The sequence below is a fragment of the Macaca fascicularis genome, chromosome 9, assembly GCF_037993035.2.
Source record: "Macaca fascicularis isolate 582-1 chromosome 9, T2T-MFA8v1.1".
Classification (NCBI taxonomy): Eukaryota; Metazoa; Chordata; class Mammalia; order Primates; family Cercopithecidae; genus Macaca; species Macaca fascicularis.
Genome location: NC_088383.1, coordinates 116039828 through 116061631, shown reverse-complemented (window position 1 = coordinate 116061631; position 21804 = coordinate 116039828). Strand labels below are relative to the sequence as shown.

At 39.6% G+C, this 21804-nt stretch overlaps 1 protein-coding gene across 8 annotated transcripts in view; it reads left to right on the top strand.

Moving 5' to 3' along the window:
• The window catches only part of SORCS1 (sortilin related VPS10 domain containing receptor 1), a 591779-nt gene that overhangs the window by 178935 nt on the left and 391040 nt on the right, over positions 1-21804 (top strand). The gene's annotated exons all lie outside the window — the stretch shown is intronic.

The window sequence follows — 21804 nt, the reverse complement described above, 5'->3', positions numbered from 1 at the left end:
CATAGAGTACCAGAGAGGAAAGAGAGATGGGGTATAAAAAAGTTACACACACACATACACACACACGCGCGCGCACACACACACACCGTTGTATATATATTCTTAAGAATCAACTTCATATTAGGTAACAGTCTTGTCCAAAATAAATTATGGAAATAATGAATACTTTTTTTTAGCAGTTTGATTATGATATGGCTAAGTATGGTTTCCTTTATATCTAGCCTACTTTGGGTTTGTTGAGCTTCTTAAATATGTAAGTTTTTAAAACCAAATTTGGAGATTTTTAGCATGTATTTTTACATGTGTGTTTGTATATATATTTGCTCTGCATATGTATGTGTATATATAGGTTATACATGTATGAATATACATGCTATATGTATGTATATATCATGTATATGTTAAAAGTTCCAAATTTGTTTTTTAAAAATTTACGCATTTAAGATAGATGTAAAGGAACTCACATTTAGCCATATCATAATCAAACTGCTAAAACACAGTATTGTTTCAAAATTCATTTTAGACATGACTATTACCTGATATGAGGTTGATTCTTTAAATTGTTACATCATGATCACCACTAGAACACAAGCATATGGAAGGCGCTTACTAGATTTATGAAGAGATAGACAAGGATTGGGTCCTGTGTCTTATGCTTAATGACTGAACCCTTGGGGAAAGGGGCACTCTGTGTCACATATTCATCCTCTGTAAGATTGCCAATAACCATAGGGTTGTTGTGAAAGCTTAAATGAGTCGAGGCGTGGTGGCTCACGCCTGTAATCCCAGCACTTTGGGAGACCAAGGCAGGAGGATCACAATTTCAGGAGATGGAGACCATCCTGGCCAACATGGTGAAACCCTGTCTCTAAAAATACAAAAATTAGCTGGGTGTGGTGGTGCATGCCTGTAATCCCAGCTACTCAGGAAGCTGAGGCAGGAGAATCGCCTGAACCTGAGAGTAAGAGGTTGCAGTGAGCCAAGATCGTGCCACTGCACTCCAGCCTGGTGACAGTGCGAGACTCCCTTTCAAAAAAAAAGCTTAAGTGAAATAATAATACATGAACAGACTTCATGTGTTGTCTTGAACATAGGTGACAGTCTGTAGACATTCATTTCCTTTCCTCTTTCCATTCTTTTCTTCAAGGCATTTAGAGTGCTTTTTAGCATAATTCTGGGTTTTCTATGTAGCATAAGACATAAAGATATGTTTTATAAGAGAAAAAATACACTTCTCAATTTCAAATCAAAGGCCTCTGATACCTTCAACTTGATTTATAACGTATTTTATGTAATGTTTCCACTCACAAGTCATTGGAGGACATGCATGACACTCATAGAACTATGACTACATGATTTGCTTGCCCTATTTATTTATTTATTGAGATGGAGTTTCAGTCTTGCCCCGGCTGGAGAGCAATGACACAATCTTGGCTCACTGCAACCTCCACCTTCCAGGTTTGAGCGATTCTCCTGCCTCAGCCTCCTGAGTAGCTGGGATTACAGGTGTGCACCACCATGTCCAGCTAACTGTAATTTTAGTAGAGACGGGGTTTCACCATGTTGGTCAGGCTGGTCTCGAACTTCTGACCTCAGGTGATCCAGCCACCTTGGCCTCCCAAAGTGCTGGGATTACAGGCGTGAGCCATGGCACCCGGCCTGCTTGCCCTATGTTTTTCAACAACTTAATGAGAAGGTGGTTCATGTTTACTAATGTTTCATCATATTCCTGTGTCTATGAGGTTTCAAGATTGAAATCAACTGTGAAATAAATATATAAATGTGTGTCTATAAAGAGAAAATTTCATGCCCTTTACTACTACATGAACGATGGTGATAATAGTAACTTTTACAATTAAGAATGGTAATCACTATTTAATTTCTGAGAAATTAAGTTTAGCTCTGTCTAAAGTCTTGCAAAGGTATCAGAAATGCTTTTGATATCTGTTGGGCAATTTACATGTGAGTTAGTGAATAAGCTCGTGTCCCTGGGAGAAATATGTAAAAAAAATATAAATTAATCAGTCTTACCTATAAGATGCCATGCTATGTTCCTAAAATATGACTTTCTGATTATCGAGATAAACTTCAGTAGTACGTCCTTGTCTTTATGGTTCCCTTTTATAATTGACTTAAATACGTCAACCTATTAAAATATGTGGTCCAAGTCCTGTGATACATAATGTGTATTGTTAATTTCCATTAACCCAGGAATTGATAAAAGCCATTAGTTCCTGCATTTACAATTTTTTAATAACTGGCTTTTCTTTAAAATATTTCACCAGCTTTCTTATTAATTATCACCCTACTTATGAATACCAAGTTAGATACGACCTTTACAAGCTGCTATTAAGGCCCTAGACAACTTAAAGGTAACAAGAATTATAGTCTTTGGTCCTCCTGCTAGAAAATTGCCTGCAATTGCTATGGTTTAGGTGATTTAGGCTTCAGTTTTGCTGTTGCTGCTGTTCTGTGTTAAGTTCTTCAATTTAGTGTTTTGTAGTAAAATCAGACGCAGAGATGGCAACGTATGTATGAACTTAAATCTTTACCAGGGAACACTATTCCTAGAATGGTTATGAATAGGGGCAAAATCTGGTTTCAGAGACCATGGGCAGTGTTGCTTACGGGACCTCTAGTAGTGAAGCAAAGACAAATAGCTCCTTGGGAAATAGGTAGTACTTCTTACTTAGATAGCTGACTCTTCAATTATTGTATCACAGAATAAAAGCAATGCTGATAGGGTCCTCACTGGCCTATGGAAAGAGAAGAACCATTTCCTCTGATTTTAGAATTCTACACATTAGGTTGTCTACTACCTATGAGGTACAGTATATAAGAAAATCATACTAGAGTGTAACTCTAAATAATACAATCAACTATATATATATCAGAATATTATCAGTTTAAAAGTCACCCATTAATATGTTGCTCCCCTAGTGTTAATTTCTAAGAATAGAAATACTTATGTATATTTATTTGTATAGAGAAATATATATATAACCTCCTCTGAGATAATGAGGTTATAAACTGTATATTGATGCCAAAATAAATATTTAAAAATCACTCATTTGCATGTCTTTTTTTTTTTTTTTTTTTTTTTTGCACCTTTGGTATTTCACTCGTTTGATCAACAGTTATTAAATCTCTGTTCCAGGAAACTAGGCACTTGTGATATAATGTGAATATAATAAGATCTCTGGTATCAAAAAGCTCTCAATAGGCTGCCTTCAGGACTAATCAAATGTTCTTTATTTGGTTATTTTCCTATTCTTAGAAATTAACACTAGGGGAGCAACATATTAATGGGTGAATTTTAAACTGATAATATTCTGATAATTTTGGAATGCAGTTTTAGTAAACTGCAATCAGCAAGCCAAAGCTTTGTTGTTTCTAGAATATTTAATTATCCTGGCTGTATCTTTTGCCTGTGATACTGATCCCTTTAAGAAACTGAGGGCAAATCCATAATCCATAAGAAAGGCAACAGAGAGTTTGTCTTAACAGTTGAATGCCTTGAAAAGATACTGTTCTTAAATGTTGAGTTCAAATACATTTCTGGAAATGGTAATAGTTTGATGAAAGACGTGTACCCCTTCTCCCCCTTAAAATCTAAATCAGCTTGTCATCCTTGAAACTGGGCACAGTTCTCTGTTTACATTTCTGCATTTCACGGACTAACATACTGTGAAATCTCAAGCTAAGCTGTCTTGGCTAATGAATATACAGTATGTTGAAAAAGTATGATCCTTACCATGGAAGGCAGAAGTACAATTTTGTTAGCAATTTCTCTATGTCAATATTTACTTAGCTATATGTATATATACACACATACAAATTAATATTATCCTTACAAGTCGGCACAGTGAAAATCACAGGCATCAAGTCTTGGTTGAGTCTAAAGATTATATTTTCTTTGACTAGGTTTCAGTAATGGCCTTTCTTGTGGGTAAAGGATCTAATTGAACCTTTTCTACACAATCTCATCGAAGACTATGTTCCAATTTTTTAAATTATACCTGAGAACTCCTAGGTACCAAATCCTTAACAGAAATAATTACTGTGCCTCGGCTAATGTATTGATGCCTGATTCTTGGTGACCTGGAACTTGGAACTCCACAAAAACAATGAAAGTCAATACGTTTCAATGGGTCTTGGGGTCAGAAACTCAGGAACCCACATTGGATGTTTTGTCCTTAAACCATTTCGTGGGTTTCTCATAGGAGATCCATGAAAACTTCAAACCCTAATAGACACCAGAAGCATCGAGTAGTTGGGAGGGCATTCACAGGAAAGAGGGACAGGAAGATAAACAACAAAACAGTCTGTTATATGCTCCTTGGCAATGTGATGAGGAGCCTTGTCCTGCTTTTTTCTTTTGGATATTGGTTATTTTCCTGAGCGCGGCCATTTTTTAGTATGCCTCAGGCTATTGTTGGAGATGAGAAAGAAAACTCTTAAAGATGAAAAATGCAGCTATTCTTTTGAGTCCTCTGAGAATATAAGTACCCAGGGGAGGTGATTACGTCATCTACCTCGGTGCTCTATTTTGAAAGAATGTTGGTTGTATGAGAAAGATCATCTGCATCTCTATAATTGAAGTTCTTTACCTAGAGTTAAATAAATGAACTTCAGAAGGTTGTCCGAGCATTTTGTTTGTAGTTGGTGTTTATTAGAAGAGGTGTATGTCGCATCCATAGCTCTCATCAGGCACTCAAAAAAGTTTTTAACCTCAAAAGAGAGCCAGGTGCAACAAGCTCCGCACTCACAATTGCGCTGGAATTCAGATTTAATTACTCTCCCAAAGAAGGCATTTGGACAGACTCCTGGTGGCACACAATTACCACAAATGCATTCTTGCAAACAGATTGAAACTCCTTCAGCTTTCAGTATTCAGTGTTTTCAGCAACATTTCCTTCCTGTTTTATTTATTTATTTATTTATTTATCTGGAGGGAGGGGTCAGTGTTAAGCCTCTTGCATAGTGACAACCTAAACACATTTTCTAGAACACTACACTCCTGGAAAATAGACTTTCTGAGTCATTCCTACCTAAATTGTGATCTTTTTACTGGTTCAGATCCCTTGAAACTTAAGGAATTGCTTGCATTGTGTCACCCAGTTGTTTGTTTTCCTCATAAACAGATGAAACCTTCAGTTCAAAGTTCAAGGAATCAAGCTTAAATGAAATAAATTAAAGCCCTCTGGGGATGAGTGTTGAAGGAGAAGAATGAAGAATTGATGACCTGTTAACAGTTGTAATTCTCCACTTTGAATTATTGACAGCATGTGACATTATAACCTTACAAATTGCAATCTATGAAGCTTAGAAAATATGACCTTTGCATTACAGTTGGTCTTGTGAAGCTTTCAGCTTATTACAAACAGCTACCACCAGCATATTTTCATGTAGACTGCAGAAAAGAGGGAATATGTATAACAGGAGCACTGGATACTATTTAGACAGAGCTCAGCAAGGCCATTACAGGCAGAGTGATAGATGGTGAGTGGCAGAAAATTTCTCAGCCAGGGTGAAGGTATGAGCAGTTTGCTTGTCATTGATTTACAGTCACCAAATAGAAAGAACTAATTAGCAAAAGTTGGTTGACTTTGCACTTTTTCTCCTCCACTTTTGAAACAGGCTGGGACTGAGAATTTATAAACAAGACAGAGTTGCTCCGGGGTGTTTTTGCCAGTGTTTCTAGCTACTATTGTTCTCCAGAATAGAATGTAACTAAAAGTCGCCAAACTTGGTTTAACATGTGGCCTGGTTTTTACTTTCTGTTACCAATGGTAGAATAAATGTTTGTAATTCCTTTATGTGGCTTTGGCAAAAAAAGTAGCTCACAGACGTACAATTATTATATGTTTGTTCCAGTGTGCTGCATTTGGACATAACCCATGGAAATGGTTAGACCCTTTGGCCCAGCATCATCTCTGATTTGCTTGTTTTTTGTTTCCCTTCTTGGTTCAGGGCATGCGTTTGTTAGATCCTACAAATAATCCTCAATGTATTTGTGGTGGAATGTGCTCAGGGTTTTGGAAATTGCTCTAGAATCAGTGGTTCTGCCACCAACTGTCAATGTGGACTTGGGCAATTTATTTAACTTTTTAAAAGCTTTCATTCACCATAATGATGATAATCACAATATCTTACATTTGAATGGCCGGGCTTCACATATTTCACTTGATTATCATCATCATCCTATCAGGTAGGAGCTGATAATATTCTATACCTTCATGATGAGGAAACCAGAGCATCTAGAGGTTAAGTTACCTCCCACGGTGGCAGGGTCAGGGTACCATCCTGGCAGTCTGACTCCACAGCCTGTGCATTGAAATCAGCCTATGCAAACTTAAATGCCTGAGAGGGCCACACGAGTGATGGTAGAGGGCTCCGGTGACTGAATGGAGAGCCCACATCCTTCAAGCAGCAATTAGCTGTTACACTCTTCCAACTAATTTTGTTATGTGGGAACATAAGCCCAGTACTTCCAGATCTTCCAGGTTTTTGTTTGTTTGTGTGCTTTTTTAAGAGAAGCAAAAACTCCAGTCTGGTATTTTTCAATGCTGAGAACTGAGCCACTTTGTTTTACAAACATACTGAGGGCTAATACTGTGTAGGACCAACCAAACATGATTTGAGGCCACTGTTGTTTGCTGGTCAGGTCATCTGATACAATATAAAATGAACTAAATAATCTCTAAATCCCCCTGTAGCACCAAAATTCTCTAGAATTCTGTGATTATCTTGACTCTGGGTTCCACATGCATATCTTTTCAAATTGCTGTCTTCCAAACTTCCTAAGGAAGTTTTTCTGGAGTGGGTAACTAAGAAGACTTTGCCTGTCAAAGGTACCTTTACGCTCCCAGTTCTCTTTGTTTAAAACCATGAAAAGATATTGTATGTTTTCCCATAAAGTATGCAATTATTCACCCTCTTTTTCCCTGGAACATCTTTTGTTTTTTGGCTCCATTTCAACTCCCACCACCCTGAGCCAAACCTCCAAAATTTTATACCAGTACATTTGAATAGACTCTTAAATGTCTTCTCTACCACTTATTTTTCTAGACCAGGAGTTGGCAAACTACAGCCTGAGAGACAAAACTGGCTTATTGCCTGTTTTGTAAATAAAGTTTTATTGGAATACAGCCATGCCCATTTGTTGACATATTGTCTATTGCTGCTTTTGTGATACAACTGCAGCATTGAGTAGTTATGACATTTTGTGGTCCACAAACCAAAAATACTTACTATTTAGTCTTTTTTTTTTTTTTTTTTTTTTTTTTTTAAGATGGAGTCTTGCTCTGTCGCCTAGGCTGGAGTACAGTGACACTATTTCTGTTCACTGCTACCTCCACCTCCTGGGTTCAAGCGATTCTCCTGCCTCAGCCTCCTGAGTAGCTGGGATTACAGGTGCACACCACCATGCCCGGCTAATTTTTGTATTTTTAGCATAGATGGAGTTACACCATGTTGGTCAGGCTGGTCTCGAACTCCTGACCTCATGATCTGCCTGTCTCAGCCTCCCAAAGTGCTTGGATTACAGGCGTGAGCCACCATGCCCAGCCACTATTTAGTCTTTTAAGAAAAACTTTAATACCTACTAATCCATTCCTCACATAGCTGTCAGATTAAACTTTCTATTTCTAGTACTGTATGTATCACCTCTGTGCTCAAAAATTTGTAATCATTTTCCATACTTTATTATACACATAAAGACTCCTAGGGATTACTTAGTCTGGAATTAGAGACCATTCACAAAGGCCATCTTGTATCTTTTCAGTCATATTTTCTAACATCATTCTGATCTCCATCCTGGCTGGTTAAAATGTTTAACCACAGGTCAGGCACGGTGGCTCATGCCTGTAATTCCAGCACTGTGGGAGGTCGAGGCGAGTGGATAACCTGAGGGCAGGGGTTCGCCACCGTCCTGGCTAACATGGTGAAACGCTGTCTCTACTAAAAATACAAAACAGTAAAAGAGGTTGTAGTGAGCGGAGATCGTGCCATTGCACTCCAGTTTTGGCAACAAGAGCAGAACTCCGTCTCCAAAAAAGAAAACGATGAACCACAAACATATCATGCTCACTTGAACTCTGACATTTTGAGAATGTGCTACCATTCTGCAAAGTAATTTGCTGTTCGACAGTCTTTATGATATTCAGTGGACATTTATGATTTGGATTAAACAAGTTATTATTGAAACCCTACTATGTGTCAAGATTGCTGGTGTTTCAGCACAAATAATCTCATTTGTCCCATATTGGCTCATATGTAAAAGATGCATATTTGTATATTGTATAATTATTCACTGACAATATACTTGTGCTTTCTTTATGTCAGGTTCTGTCCTTGCACAAGAAATTATCAAAACAAAACAAAATTCAACAGGAACAAATTCACAATCCAATGAATGACACAGGTTAAACAAATAATGAAAGTAATTTGCTTCAGTCATAATAGAAACATGATACTAAAGAAGCACAGATGATTGTCTATTCACTCTGATGAACAGACAACCTACAGAATGGGAGAAAATTTTTGTAATCTACCCATCTGACAAAAGTCTAATATCCCGAATCTATAAGGAACTTAAACAAATTTACAAGAATAAAACAACACCATCAAAAAGTGGGCAAAGGATATGAGCAGACGCTTCTCAAAAGAAGACATTTATGTGGCCAAGAAACATATGAAAAAAAGCTCATCATCACGGATCATTAGAGAAATGCGAATCCAAACCACAATGAGATACCATCTCATGCCAGTTAGAATGGTGATTATTGAAAAGTCAAGAGACAATAGATGCTAACAAGGCTGTGGAGAAATAGGAATGCGTTTACACTGTTGGTGGGAGTGTAAATTATCTCACCCATTGTGGAAGACAGTGTGGTGATTCCTCAAGGATCCAGAAACCAGAAATAATAAAAACCTTCAGTGTTTTTGAAGAGGAGAGAGGCAATCAGATTCTACCTAGATTGTAAATTCCTGCATGGCAGAAATTACATTTTGTACATTTCTTTTTCTCCCACGGGGTCTACCAGCTCTTCCTTGAACATAGTAAACCTTCAGTAGATAGTTGTTTATTAATTTCCTCCTGAGGGTGAAGCATTTCTGGCTGGCTGGTAGCCAACAACATTTTGAGTTTTCTCTGAGCCCGATAAAGTGCTGACACCAACATAGTTTTTAAAAAAGCAGCAAATATTGTTAAGGTGATGAGAAGCATCAGATTCATGACATTTCTCAGTGCCTGTCACCTTCATTCTAGTAGCCAGAAGTGTTGTTTTCAGCTTTCAGCAAAATGTTAGCAAAGTTGAAACTACCTAAAAGAAACTGGAAGTTTGTTCTCATTTAAACCACTTGTAAGGTAAGGTTGGGAAATGGTGGGTCTCCAAACTCTGAGGGAGACATGCAGTTACTATTATTATTTAAATCAGAGGGAAATGAGATAATCGAGAAACTCCCTGAAGCAGTTGATAGAATGGGAGGGTTTTGCTTTTCCTCCAGATGTGTAAAACCCAAGCCTTTGGCCTTCTGTGTTGTAAGCGGTAGGAATTATCAGCCTGTACTAATTGTCAGGAGCTGCCAGGAGTGATGGAGGGCTGCAGGCATTGCTGATGTGAGTGTTCGACCTCAGGTTTTCTTTGTGGCATTGACAATTTAAAAAGAAGAGACATTTTGAAATTTGTCATTTGAGGTAGTTGAACTCCCAAGGAACGGTTTTGTTTCCGTCCTCAACAAAACCTTGGATTGCATTTTCATTCTCAAAACTGCGTAAAGCTGGGGTAATAGAGCGGCTCTACCTTTGACTTGATTTTAAGAAGCGTACCAGGATCCTTCTTTCTTTTAACCTGAACCAGTTTCTCCTACTGTAGTTCTGCTGCAGACAGGCTTGGTAATTAGCAAGGCTGGTAAATAACAGCTTCAAAACCTTGGTTTGGAGACCGCGTCTGGTTTTGGCTTCTGGTGTCTAGGGCCGATTTATCCAGGGGCCACAGTCTCTAGAGCCTGTGAAGGTCACCCTGCATCCTTGTGGATCTCTCGTTAAGCTTCTGCCACCCTTCTCTCATTGCTGTCCTCACCGTCACTGAGTTGTACCACATACCATACTCACTCTCCACCCAAACATCTCTGGGCTTCACATTTGCGTTCCTCTGGTCTCACAAAGACTTCTGTATTGAACGTGCTTCACATTTTCCAGCACTTCGGCTAAATAGACCTGGATACAGTGAAACCGTCTTTATAAAACTTTCCAGATTCCCATCCCCCTACTAGGCATTTTGCATACACTTCTATCATAATACTTATCACATTATATAAAGTTGTCTGAAGACCCCAAAGATCAATTTAAGAGCATAGAACTCATTGTGTTGTTGCAGTGGATTATCCCCATCACTTAGTACCCATGTTTGGCCCACAGTAATTGCAATCATAAAATAAATAACAATAGCTATGATGTCATAGCAAGTTACTCTGTGCTAGTCATAACATCAAATGTAGTAGCACAAGTAGATGCTCATTTAACCCTTGGAAGAAAAAGCCTCATGACTGACTCTCACTCCAACCTATCCTACTCCAGATCCAAACAAATTCCTGTTATGCAAGGACATCACCTTTATCTTTATTGTGCCTGCCTCCCTGCCAGGCACTACCATTCAATAATTCTGCCAAGTGGTATCTTTCCTCCTGACAGAGTGCTAAACAGTGATTTATTGCTTGCATACACATTGCTTTCATGGAAGTGATTTGTTTAAAACAACATAGAACACTAAATAAATTATTCATTCCATGCTAATTCTTCACGTTTATGTGATGTAGTAAGCGTCAAAATAAGCAGCCTGTGGGGCATTTTATTTTTGCCACATTAATCTTGGACAATTTAAGGAGGGAAAATGTTGAAGGAAACCTAAAGAAGAGGTTCCATTTTCAAGAAAATAGAATTTTTTTTTTTCTAGAGCCGCCAGCAGCAGCAGTTCTAGCAGACATGCTTCTCTCTCCTGTCCCCAGGGGCTCTGTGAGTTACCTGCAAGACCCCCTTGCCCTCTTATTCCATGTTGTGAACAGTGACTCTTTTTCTTTGCAAAGAGTGATTCACAGTGGCCCCAAGCCCTGTCACAAGGGCAGGAAACAAGTGGGTTCTTTCCTGGAAGATTTGCATTTTCTGGGGCAGACAGGATGTTGGGTTTCTAAATTTCACTGGTGTCTTGATTTCAGATTAAGGGATTATAAAGTGAAAGAAGCAACAGGGATGTACTTACCCATTCCTGCAACTGTTTTTCAGCTTGGAATAGAGGTATCATTTGTTTCTAGCCTTCCTTAACCGTCTTTACTAGAAATCTCCTCTCTTTGAACTGCGGACATTGGAGTGATTTTCAGTTTAGGAAAGTCTTCTCTTAGCAGAGGAGAAGACAGATGGTCTTGTTGTAAATTCTTGGGAAGCTTCACTCTTCTTTTCTGAACATGACCCCTTCATGTTTTATACCTGCTGAGGGGTGAGCAAGGGCTTGTGCTCTCTGCCTGTGGAATCCACCAGGATCTCAGTGAATGTGATACAAAGATGACCCCTCAGCCCCAGTGGTAGAAGAGCTGGCACAAGCCATCCTTCAAGGCCCTACTTCCAGATCAGAAGCCAAGAAGATCCAGGATTAAATATGTACTACTCAAGCCCCAGCCAATTTTTATCTTCTGTAAGAGAGCAACAACAACAAAAAAACATCTCCCCAGTGCTGTTGGATGGATTAAATGACATACTGTGTGTAAAGCGCCTAGCTGGATGTAAGAGCTTGAAAAGGTCCCTACCTGCATGTAGCTAGAGATTGTCCCCTCCTCTTTATTCCCATAGTAATTCATCTCTAAAGCATTCAACTCAAACCTGTCAGCTCAGTATGTCACTACACAGCTATGAGGGGTAATGAGAGCAGGCATCTGTTTACTCTTGTCTACAGCACTGAGCTTTGGACTCAGATTGTTCAGGTTCAAATCTCAGCCCCCCCACCTAGCTGATCTTGGGCAAGTCACTCAAACTTTATGGTCAAGAAAAAAGAAGAAAGGTAAGAAATATTGCTTTAAAGGATAGTTGAGAAGGTGTATAGATTATGTTATTCAAAATGCTTAGGAGAATGACACAAATAAAAAATAAAGTCAGTGATAATCCAGTTAGAAGGGGAATTCCAATTTTTTTTTTTTTTTTTTAGACAGAGTCTCACTCTGTCACCCAGGCTGGAGTGCAGTGGTGCAATCTCAGCTCACTGCAACATCTGCCTCCTGGGTTCAAGTGATTCTCCTGCCTCAGCCTCCTGAGTAGCTGGGATTGCAGGTGCACACCACCATGCCTGGCTAATTTTTGTATTTTTAGTACAGATGGGGTTTCACCATATTGGTCAGGCTGGTCTTGAACTCCTGACCTCTGGTGATCCACCTGCCTCAGCCTCCCAAAGTGCTGGGATTATAGGCGTGATTGATTACAGGCATGAGCCCCTGCACCCAGCCTGGGGAATTCTAATTTTATCATTCCCCTTTAATAATAAAAAGAGGTTAAATGAATTAACTAAAGTCATACAAGGTGTTAGGATTGGCCCTGTAACCAGAATCCGGCCCTTTCAACCTCTTGCATTAGCCCTCGCCCTGCCACCATACATACTCTATTTGGCCTTGCTCCTGTTACACAGAGGAAGAGACTTTGAGAGTCTCAAAGGAAATAGTTGAAAAATCTGGAATTCAGACTTTGATTCAAAATCTGCACTCTGTTATATTTGCACTGACCCAGGGCTGTCTTTTCCTAGATAGAAGAAACTGACAGAATGGGAAGTGGATCTCTGCAGTGTCCTGGCCAACCTTCAAAAATCCCACAGAGCTGTGCATGAAAGCTAACACTCTTGAATGAAAGGACAGGAAAATCAATAAACTTTTGGATTAGATCATAGACATGTTTTACAACTACTCAGCCCTCACAAAAGAGTTACACAGCATTGAATTATGTGTAACATTTAATCCTTTAATCAGCCTAAGCTTTCAAGAGGAAATCCAAAGTATTTGCAATGTCATTCCTAAAATTGGAATTTGATAAAATGGCAATGCTGGTAGATTGCAGTTTCTCAGGGTATTGTGATGTGACTCAACTCAAGAGGCTAGTTACAATAATTGCTCATGTAACTGAAACATGTTGTTAATACCTGGAAAAGCCCATCATCAATATAACCACAGTCATTCAGTCAGATGATCAACAAATACTGACATTCCTTAGGTCAGTGAGAGGATATTACGTATTAGTTCACATGGAATTGTGAGAGGATATGGGTCACTGGCGTGATGCTGATTTGAATATGAGCACAGGAGCCAGGCCATTCTTAGAGATCATATTTTGAAATTTAAACTTTAAGATCAGTGAAAGCCACAGACGTGTTTTAAGGAGTGAGGAAAGTTGTTTAGACTGCTATTTTTTAAACTATTGTGGTGGCAACAGTGTAAAGGGTGACCTGAGGAAAGCAAGATGAGACGCTGTAAAAATTGTTGGAAGCAGGCTGGTCTTGGTGGCTCACACCTGTAATCCCGGCACTTTGGGAGACCGAGACAGGTAGACCACCTGAGGTCAGGAGTTTGACATGAGCCTGGCCAACATGGTGAAACCCCATTTCTACTGAAAATTAAAAAAAAAAAAAATTAAAAAAATTAAAAAATTATCTGGGCATGGTGGCGAGGGCCTGTAATCTCAGCTACTTGGGAGGCTGAGGCAGGAGAATTGCTTGAACCCGGGAGGTGGAGGCTACAGTGAGCTGGGATCACGCCATTGCACTCCAGCCTGGGCAATAAGAGCGAAACTCAGTCTCAAAAAAAAAAAAAAAAAGAAAAAAAAGAAAAGTTGTTGGAAGCATTGTGGTCTTCTGGTTGATGTAGCCTAGGTCAGTTGAGGTGAGGTTAGATGGTAGAGGTATATAAAACTTAGAGATTGGTCGGGTGTGGTGGCTTATGCTTGTCATCCCAGCAATTTGGGAGGCCAAGGCAGGCAGATCACCTGAGATCAGGATTCCAAGACCAGCCTGGCCAACAAGGTGAAACTCTGTCATCTCTACTAAAATTTAAAAAATAAACCGGGTGTGGTGGCACACATCTGTAATCCCAGCTACTCAGGAGGCTGAGGCAGGAGAATCACTTGAACCCAGAAGGCAGAAGTTGCAGTGGGGAGGGATCACGCCATTGCACTCCAGCCTGGGAGACAAGAGTGAAACTCTGTCTCCAAAAAACAAAAGAGAGATTGGTTACATTTAGAGGGAAGAAGGAGATAATAGAGTCAAGGGAGACTCAGAATTGTTAGTTTGAACCATGACAATAGTACTTACTAAGACTGGCAACACTAGAAATAGAGTAGGCCAAGGTATTCCGCATTGAATGGTATTGTAATCGGAAGAGACCCTGGCAAACATGTAGTGCAGCCATGGAGGAAACAGAAGCCCAAAGAAGTATGTTGACTTTCTCCCATCCAAGAACTAACCAGGCCCGACCCTGCTTAGCTTCCGAGATCAGATGAGAACGGGTGCGTTCAGGGTGGTATGGCCGTAGAGTATGTTGACTTTCTTAGTGTCACAGAGTATTGGCAGCAGAGCGTGGGCTCAGGTCCATATCTCCTGATTCATAGCCTAGGACTGCTAAAATGGATAGTTTCATTGAAAAGACTTAATGAGCATCTAATGGGGAATCCTATCCAAAGGTGAATTTACAGTGAAGCTAATGAAGCTTAAGATTCAGGGCCTTCATGGGCACTGGCTGCTATGAATGCTGGGAGTTTGGGGAGTTGTCAGTTGTTCCAGGCGGAGAGAGGAAGCCAGGGTGCAATCAGAAAGCATTTCTGTATACTTATTTCTGCTGAACCACCTGAAGGCATCTCAGAACAAAAGTATATCTATCTCTAAAGCACTATTAATTTCTTGTGATCTAATTTCTTGGCCTAGTAAATATGAAGTTTTAGATCTCATTTTATTTATGACTTTGTATTATTTTTCATAAAGAGAAACTCAACATTAGATAACTTTCATCCCCACAAAACCTGGGTCTAGTCCTGATCCTGGATCTACTTCTCCCAACTCTTCCATCTCAGAACTGGCCCAATCCAGTCCTTCCTTCTGTACCTAGCTAGGCCTGCTTCAGGGACAAAATCAGCAAATGGTATATTAAGATTATTTTTTGCTCTCAGATATTCCTTATTCAAGAACTGGTTCTTCTAAAAGTATAACCTACACTATTTGTGAAATGAGGTGGTTGGAGTTAGATAATCTTTCCAGTCCCTTCCAATTTTAAGTTTCTTTTAAAAGAATAACAAAATTCTAAATTTTTATACCCACCCACTAGCCATGCCATTGTAAAGAATTAGAACTAGAATCACATGGAAACATTTTGGTTCTGTGACTAAAAGACAAGGAATATATAAAAATCACTTAACCTCTGTGGGATTTTTCCCTAACAGAAAGTCTTGTTATTTATTAACACATTTTACTTGGAATTTTAAGATGTTACTTAAATTTTAGTTTCAAGCCAGATTTTTTTAAGCTTTGAATTTCCTTTTAGGCAAATTGTGTCTCACCACACCTTAGCACTCAGACAAGGCAAACAAAAGATCTGCTAATAGACAAGTTAGTTGTTATTGTTGATTGATTATAATTTCTTAAGAGAGTAAAATGTTTTTCTTCCTCCCTTGCCTACATTAAGACTTTCCCATAGTAAAAGATAAGATCTGACACTTGCTTATTGACTATCTCTGGTGTTTTATTCTTGTTGCTTTTGTTAGTTGTACTTTATGGTAAATGAGAGGAGACAATGAGAAAAAAAGTTAAAAGCTTGCATTCTTTTCAGTTTTTATTCCAGTTTCTTATTGAGGTTTATGTTCTGACACTTGGAATGCAGTAATATGCATCGCATTATTTATTAGCTTCCTGCAAGTGTCTTGTGTTAACCTTGAAAAATAATACTTTTTAGAGTTGAGTTGACTTCTTCAGACCTGTGAATAAACAGCATAAAAAAACAAGATGGTGAAGTGGAAATGGAAAGACTTGCTTCATTTCTTCCTATTGAAGCTAAATATATAAAGGCTTAGGAACAGAAGGGCCCCTCATCGTTAACACACAGTTTGCTGCTTAATGGTGTGTTCACTTTGTGTGCGGGTTCTCACATAGGAAGAATCTTAATATTTAGATAGTGTCTGTAATTCAGACAGATACTGATTTGAGAGCATGGAAATCTGTCTTTCTCAGATCATCACCTCAGGGAATTTGGAAGAGAATTTCTCTAGCCCTTACTTCCCTTCCATCTCGCTCCTACAAAACCTGGCTTGTATCCCTCTTAAGTACCTGGTACATCTTTTCTCTTTTTTTTCTTTTTTTTTTTTAATAGACTTTCAGAGAGAAGATAATACAGTACATATTTTCTTATTGTTTTACAGCTGTAAACTGAGAATTCTGTGCATTGTCTGTGTTTGTGCAGCTGTGTATCAGTGAGCTAATTTGAGTAGATACTAGCTTGAAGAAGGTTGGTTATAATCTCTCTTCCCTTCTAAGCATTGGAGGGGAATGAGAACAGGGTTTATAGTTTGTTTCTTTAGCTATAAAACAATGGGCTTGCACAAGATATGCTAGGTGCTTTCCTCCAACTGCAGCTCTGGAGGCAACCATACTAAGTTGCCAGCTTCTCCCCCTATTCCCTAGCCCCCAGTTAATGTCAGGTCTTGAAGCTTTGGCTTTTGGTCTCTAGGTCTGTTTCATTTTTCTATTTTACTATCCATATGTAGAAAGATCTTGTCTTGAATATGCATTTTCCTCACATTTTGTATAATTATCTCATCTTGGTACTCTTTTGGGATTACATTGGTACAGCTATTTGGTTTTTTTCTAGAAAAAATATTTAATTTAGCATCTCCCTTATTTTCCTGGTTTAGTGTAAAAGAAAGTTAAAATCATTTGGGGCAGAATAATTTACCAAGAGGAAGAAGAATATGCAGTGGTCAACTAGGTACTGTATATGGATATGTATTTTGAGAATTATCCTCTTTTTATTATTCAAAATAAAAATGAACAGGAGAAGGAGGTGGCAGAGGAGGAAACAGGACAAGTGTCCTCAGTCTCTCTGGTCTGGCAATGTGAAATTAATAGATTTTGGAGGGAGTGCATTTTTTGTTTGTTTGTTTCAGTGGATATCATCTCTGAACTTGGGAAATAGAAGAACCTGTCAAAGGTTAAAGATTGTGTTTTCAAGATTTGCATCAAAAAGCAACTTAAGTCTAGTGGATTTGACAAGTTTAGTTTTGTTTACTAAATATAAAGACCTGACTCTATGACTAGAGTCTGATAGTTTAGCCTTATTATAAGGTGGTTTTTTTTTTTTTTATTTGTTTTTGTTTTTGTTTTTTGTTTTTTGTTTTTTGCTTGTTACTAACAGGAAGGAACTTAGCTTTCAGCAAAGGGAGAAAACACATGAGTTCCCTTGAGTGACAGCTGCAGTATTTCTCACATGGCAGCTCCTGGGACAGGAAGACTCCTGCAACTCAGGTGCAGATTTTATGTCTTAGCTACAAATGACCTCTGGCTCTGTGGGGAAACTGAGTCAGGGGGATATACCAAATTTACCAAAAAGTTTTTTGCTCTTCAGGACGGCTCTCCACGTGCTACAATTTGCTGTGTCTAATGTCGATTCCGTTATCTGTATGTCCCTAACTTTGTCTGCATCACTGTTGGTTGGCTTGCCTTTTAATTTCCCCAGGGGGGATGCAGTGGCTGTTTCACTCACTGAATTTCAGTGCCATACAGAGGATTTTACATAAACAAACATGACATTAAATTTTGTGTGGGCTGCTACAAAATATAAAGGGCATTTGGGGATTAAATACTTTTCAGAGGCAAAAATATACTAACTGCTTTCTGGATGCTTTCTTGTACCCCAAATTAGTCCACTGTTCTTACTGTTTTTTCATTTCCTCAAGTATGTTTGTCTATACCAGATTACTTTTGTCTGATGACTTCAGATGTTCATGTGTGTGAGTGTGTGTGGTGTGTGTGTGCACATGTATCTCCATCAGCCTTTCAACTCTCCTCTGGAGCACCATGATCCAGCTTAGCCATTATTGATTTCTTTCCCCTTTGTTAACTCAAAAAGAGTGTAATTATGCATTCACTTAAATCTAAATGATGATACTGTAAAATCATCTGTGGAAATCTGCAGTTAGCTGCGTTGGCATTCGCTGTCAAGAACCCCTGATCTGGCAGCAGCCAAGTTCTCCAGTAATTTAAATGGAAGGATCAATTCCTAAAGAGGATTTTACCAGGGTGCAAAACTTTAAAAATGTAATAATTAAATTTTAAAATGACCCCAAAATGCCATTGACTTGAGGTCAGTAAAGAGTAAAAACTGAAGCATGTCTATGATCAGGAAAATATATTCCAGCAATGTCTAGAAGAAGGCAGAGTGAGAGAAGGGTTTGTGACCTAGTACCATGTCTGACAGGTAACAGGGCTTCAATAAATGTTTTTGAAATGAACGGAAAGTGAGGGCATTTCACTGGTTCTGCCTTGCCTCTAGGAATCATCATACCCATGTTAGACAGGATACCAGAGAGGAAAGTTTAGCACAGTGATTAGGATTCCATATGTGATGTGAGTTAGACTTCAAATTACTAGCTCAGTAATTTAACTTACTTAGCTTCTCTCTGGCTCAATTTCATCATCAGAAAACAATGAGATAATTGACATTTCTTAATTATGATATCTGGCACACAGAGTAGACATCAAATAAATGCTAGATGTTAGTTCAGGATTCAGGTGACTTACTGAAAATCACACAGTGGTACACCCTCGTATTGGCTACTCAGCGGCTGTTCCCCACTCTTTCTTTCCTGGCAGAACCCACCTCTGATCATAGTAAATGTCAAGTGGAAATACCAGTTCCTTGTTTTCTCCATCTTTATTGCAACCGCAGGTGGGCATGTGGCAGAATCCTGGTTGGTGAGGGTAAAGGGAGTTTACTGGCAGGGCTTTTGAGAAAGAGTTTCTTCCCTAAGTAGAAAAAACAACAAAAACAACAAAAACCCATGTATACACCAGAGGCCCTTCTTTACTCTGCTGAATATAACCACATCTTCAGGTGATGAAAAGAAGTGTTATGATCGCTTTGCAAACATGAGGGTAAGTACCACATGTGTCAGAGAGGACACATGGACACTGCTTGGGTCCTTGATGACATTGTTGGGCTAAATTAGTCCTGGAACTGCATAAACTCTGCTTCCTGCTATATGACATATTGAACCACTTATTGCTTGAGTCACTATTAGCATTCTGGTTTTTGCTGCAAACAGCATTCTCATAGATCTGGTGGCTAAACCAAGACTCTCTGGTCTTGGCATGGTGGCTCACACCTGTAATCTTAGCACTTTGTGGGGCTGAGGCATGAGGATCACTTCAGGCCAGGAGTCAGAGTCCAACCTGGGCAACATAGCAAGACCCTATATCTGGCTGGGCGCCATGGCTCGCGCCTGTAATCCCAGCACTTTGGGAGGCTGAGGTGGGTGGATCACGAGGACAGGAGATCAAGACCATCCTGGCTAACACGGTGAAACCGCGTCTCTACTAAAAATACAAAAAAATAGCCAGCTGTGGTGGCAGGCGACTGTAGTCCCAGTTACTCGGGATGCGAGTCAGAACGGCATGAACTTAGGAGGCGGAGCTTGCAGTGAGCTGAGATCGTGCCACTGCACTCCAGCCTGGGCGACAGAGCAAGACTCCGTTTCAAAAAAAAAAAAAAAATTAGCCAGGCATGGTGGCGGGCACCTGTAGTCCCAGCTACTCAGGAGGCTGAGGCAGGAGAATGGCATGAACCCGGGAGGCAGAGGTTGCAGTGAGCCGAGATCACGCCACTGCACTCCAGCCTGGGCGACAGGGTGAGACTCCATCTCAAAAAAATAAAATAAAATAAAATAAAATAAAATAAAATAGCCAGGCATAGTGGTGTGTGCCTGTAGTGCCATCTACCCAGGAAACTGAGGCAGGAGGATCACTTGAGCTCAGGAGTTCAAGGCTGCAGTGAGCTATGACTGCATCACTGCACTGTAGCCTGGGTGACAGAGTAAGACCTTGCCTGTAAAAAAATAAATTAATTAAAAATCAAAATCTGGTCATCTTCTGGTTCCGAAGCCTTTTCTGTTTTGAGCAGAGCACACTACCAGCCTAATATTTAAGGTCCTCCACAATAGTGCCAAAGCCTATCTCTGTATTCTGATATTGTGTGGGTCCTTACTCATACTCTAAACTTTAGGTAAACCAGAAGACTTGACCTTTTCTTAATGCTTTCTGAGCTTTCTCCCTCAGTTCCTTTCCTTACAGTACCCTTTGTATACCTCTCATCTTCATCAGAATCACACTCATCTGGGATTTGTCTTAAATGCATCCTTTTCTAAGAATCGTCTCCTGATTATACCTCTCTTACTTGCTCCTTGAAAGATAGAAATACTTGGCTGGGCGCGGTGGCTCACGCCTGTAATCCCAGCACTTTGGGAAGCTGAGGCGGGTGGATCACAAGGTCAGGAGATCGAGACCATCCTGGCTAACACGGTGAAACCCCGTCTCTACTAAAAATACAAAAAATTAGCCAGGCGTCATGGCAGGTGACTGCAGTCACAGCTAGTCAGAAGGCTGAGGCAGGAGAATGGTGTGAACCTAGGAGGCGGAGTTTGCAGTGAGCCAAGATAGCACCACTGCACTCCAGCCTGGGCGACAGAGCAAGACTCCGCCTCGAAAAAAAAAGAAAAGAAAAGAAACACTTTCCTCCTGCTTCACATCTTTTCTCCTCATATTTTGTAAGTATCTGTGTACAGGTCTGCCTCTCCACCACAAGACTGAGCTTTTAGAGACTCATATCAAATATCATTCCTTTCTTTGTATCCTCACAACATGTATTTAAAAATTATTGCCTTTTAACACAGCTTAATAAATGTTTATTAAATTAAATCTGCAGAATTTTGGAGCTGAAAGTTCTTCTAAAGAAAGCTCTTATTTTCTGAGAATTATGGAGGTTCTTATTCTTGGATGTATGACCCCTCCCCCCAGGATTCAAGAGATGAGTAATATTATTAAAGTTGTATTTATTGTTTTATGCCCATAAATTGTATCAGATAATATTCTTAAAGGATTCTTGGATCCCCATAAGAATGAGAACCTCTGTTTAAGTTGGAAAGTCAAATAAATGCTTACTGAGTCAAAGATGCACAATCTGGAACATGCATATCTTAAGGAAAACTAGTGTGAGTTGGCTTCTTTTCCCTATAATTGGAGTGCAAAGAAAACAATCAAAAACAAATCTCTGGCCATTGAACACTCCCCTCTTATTTTATCCAACTCTTTGATTCTCATGAAAGATTACTGCAGATCTCTTCAGGCTCCTTATTATTCTCTTCCCCCATATTTGCTTTCATCAGGATCTGTAAATACATCTAAACAAATGATCTCTAGCAAGCTGCTGAAATAAGCAGAGAGGTGGCTATCTGAGCTTGGACCATGAAAAAACACTAAGGCCTACTGGAAGATGGTGGGGACAGGACAAAGGTAGCCAGCATCAGCACCGCCCAACCTGCTGGCATCTTCAATATGGTTGTTCCCTTGCTCACCCAAGCCAGACTATGGCCCACCCCAGGCAAGAGCAATTATGACCATTAGTATGGCTAAGCACTGTCGAGTCTTCCCATGTGTTACAAGAAGCACCTGCCCATGCCATCCCTGAATCACCAGTGGTTGAGAGGAATGCAAAATAAATAGTGTTGTTTTATAGACTAGG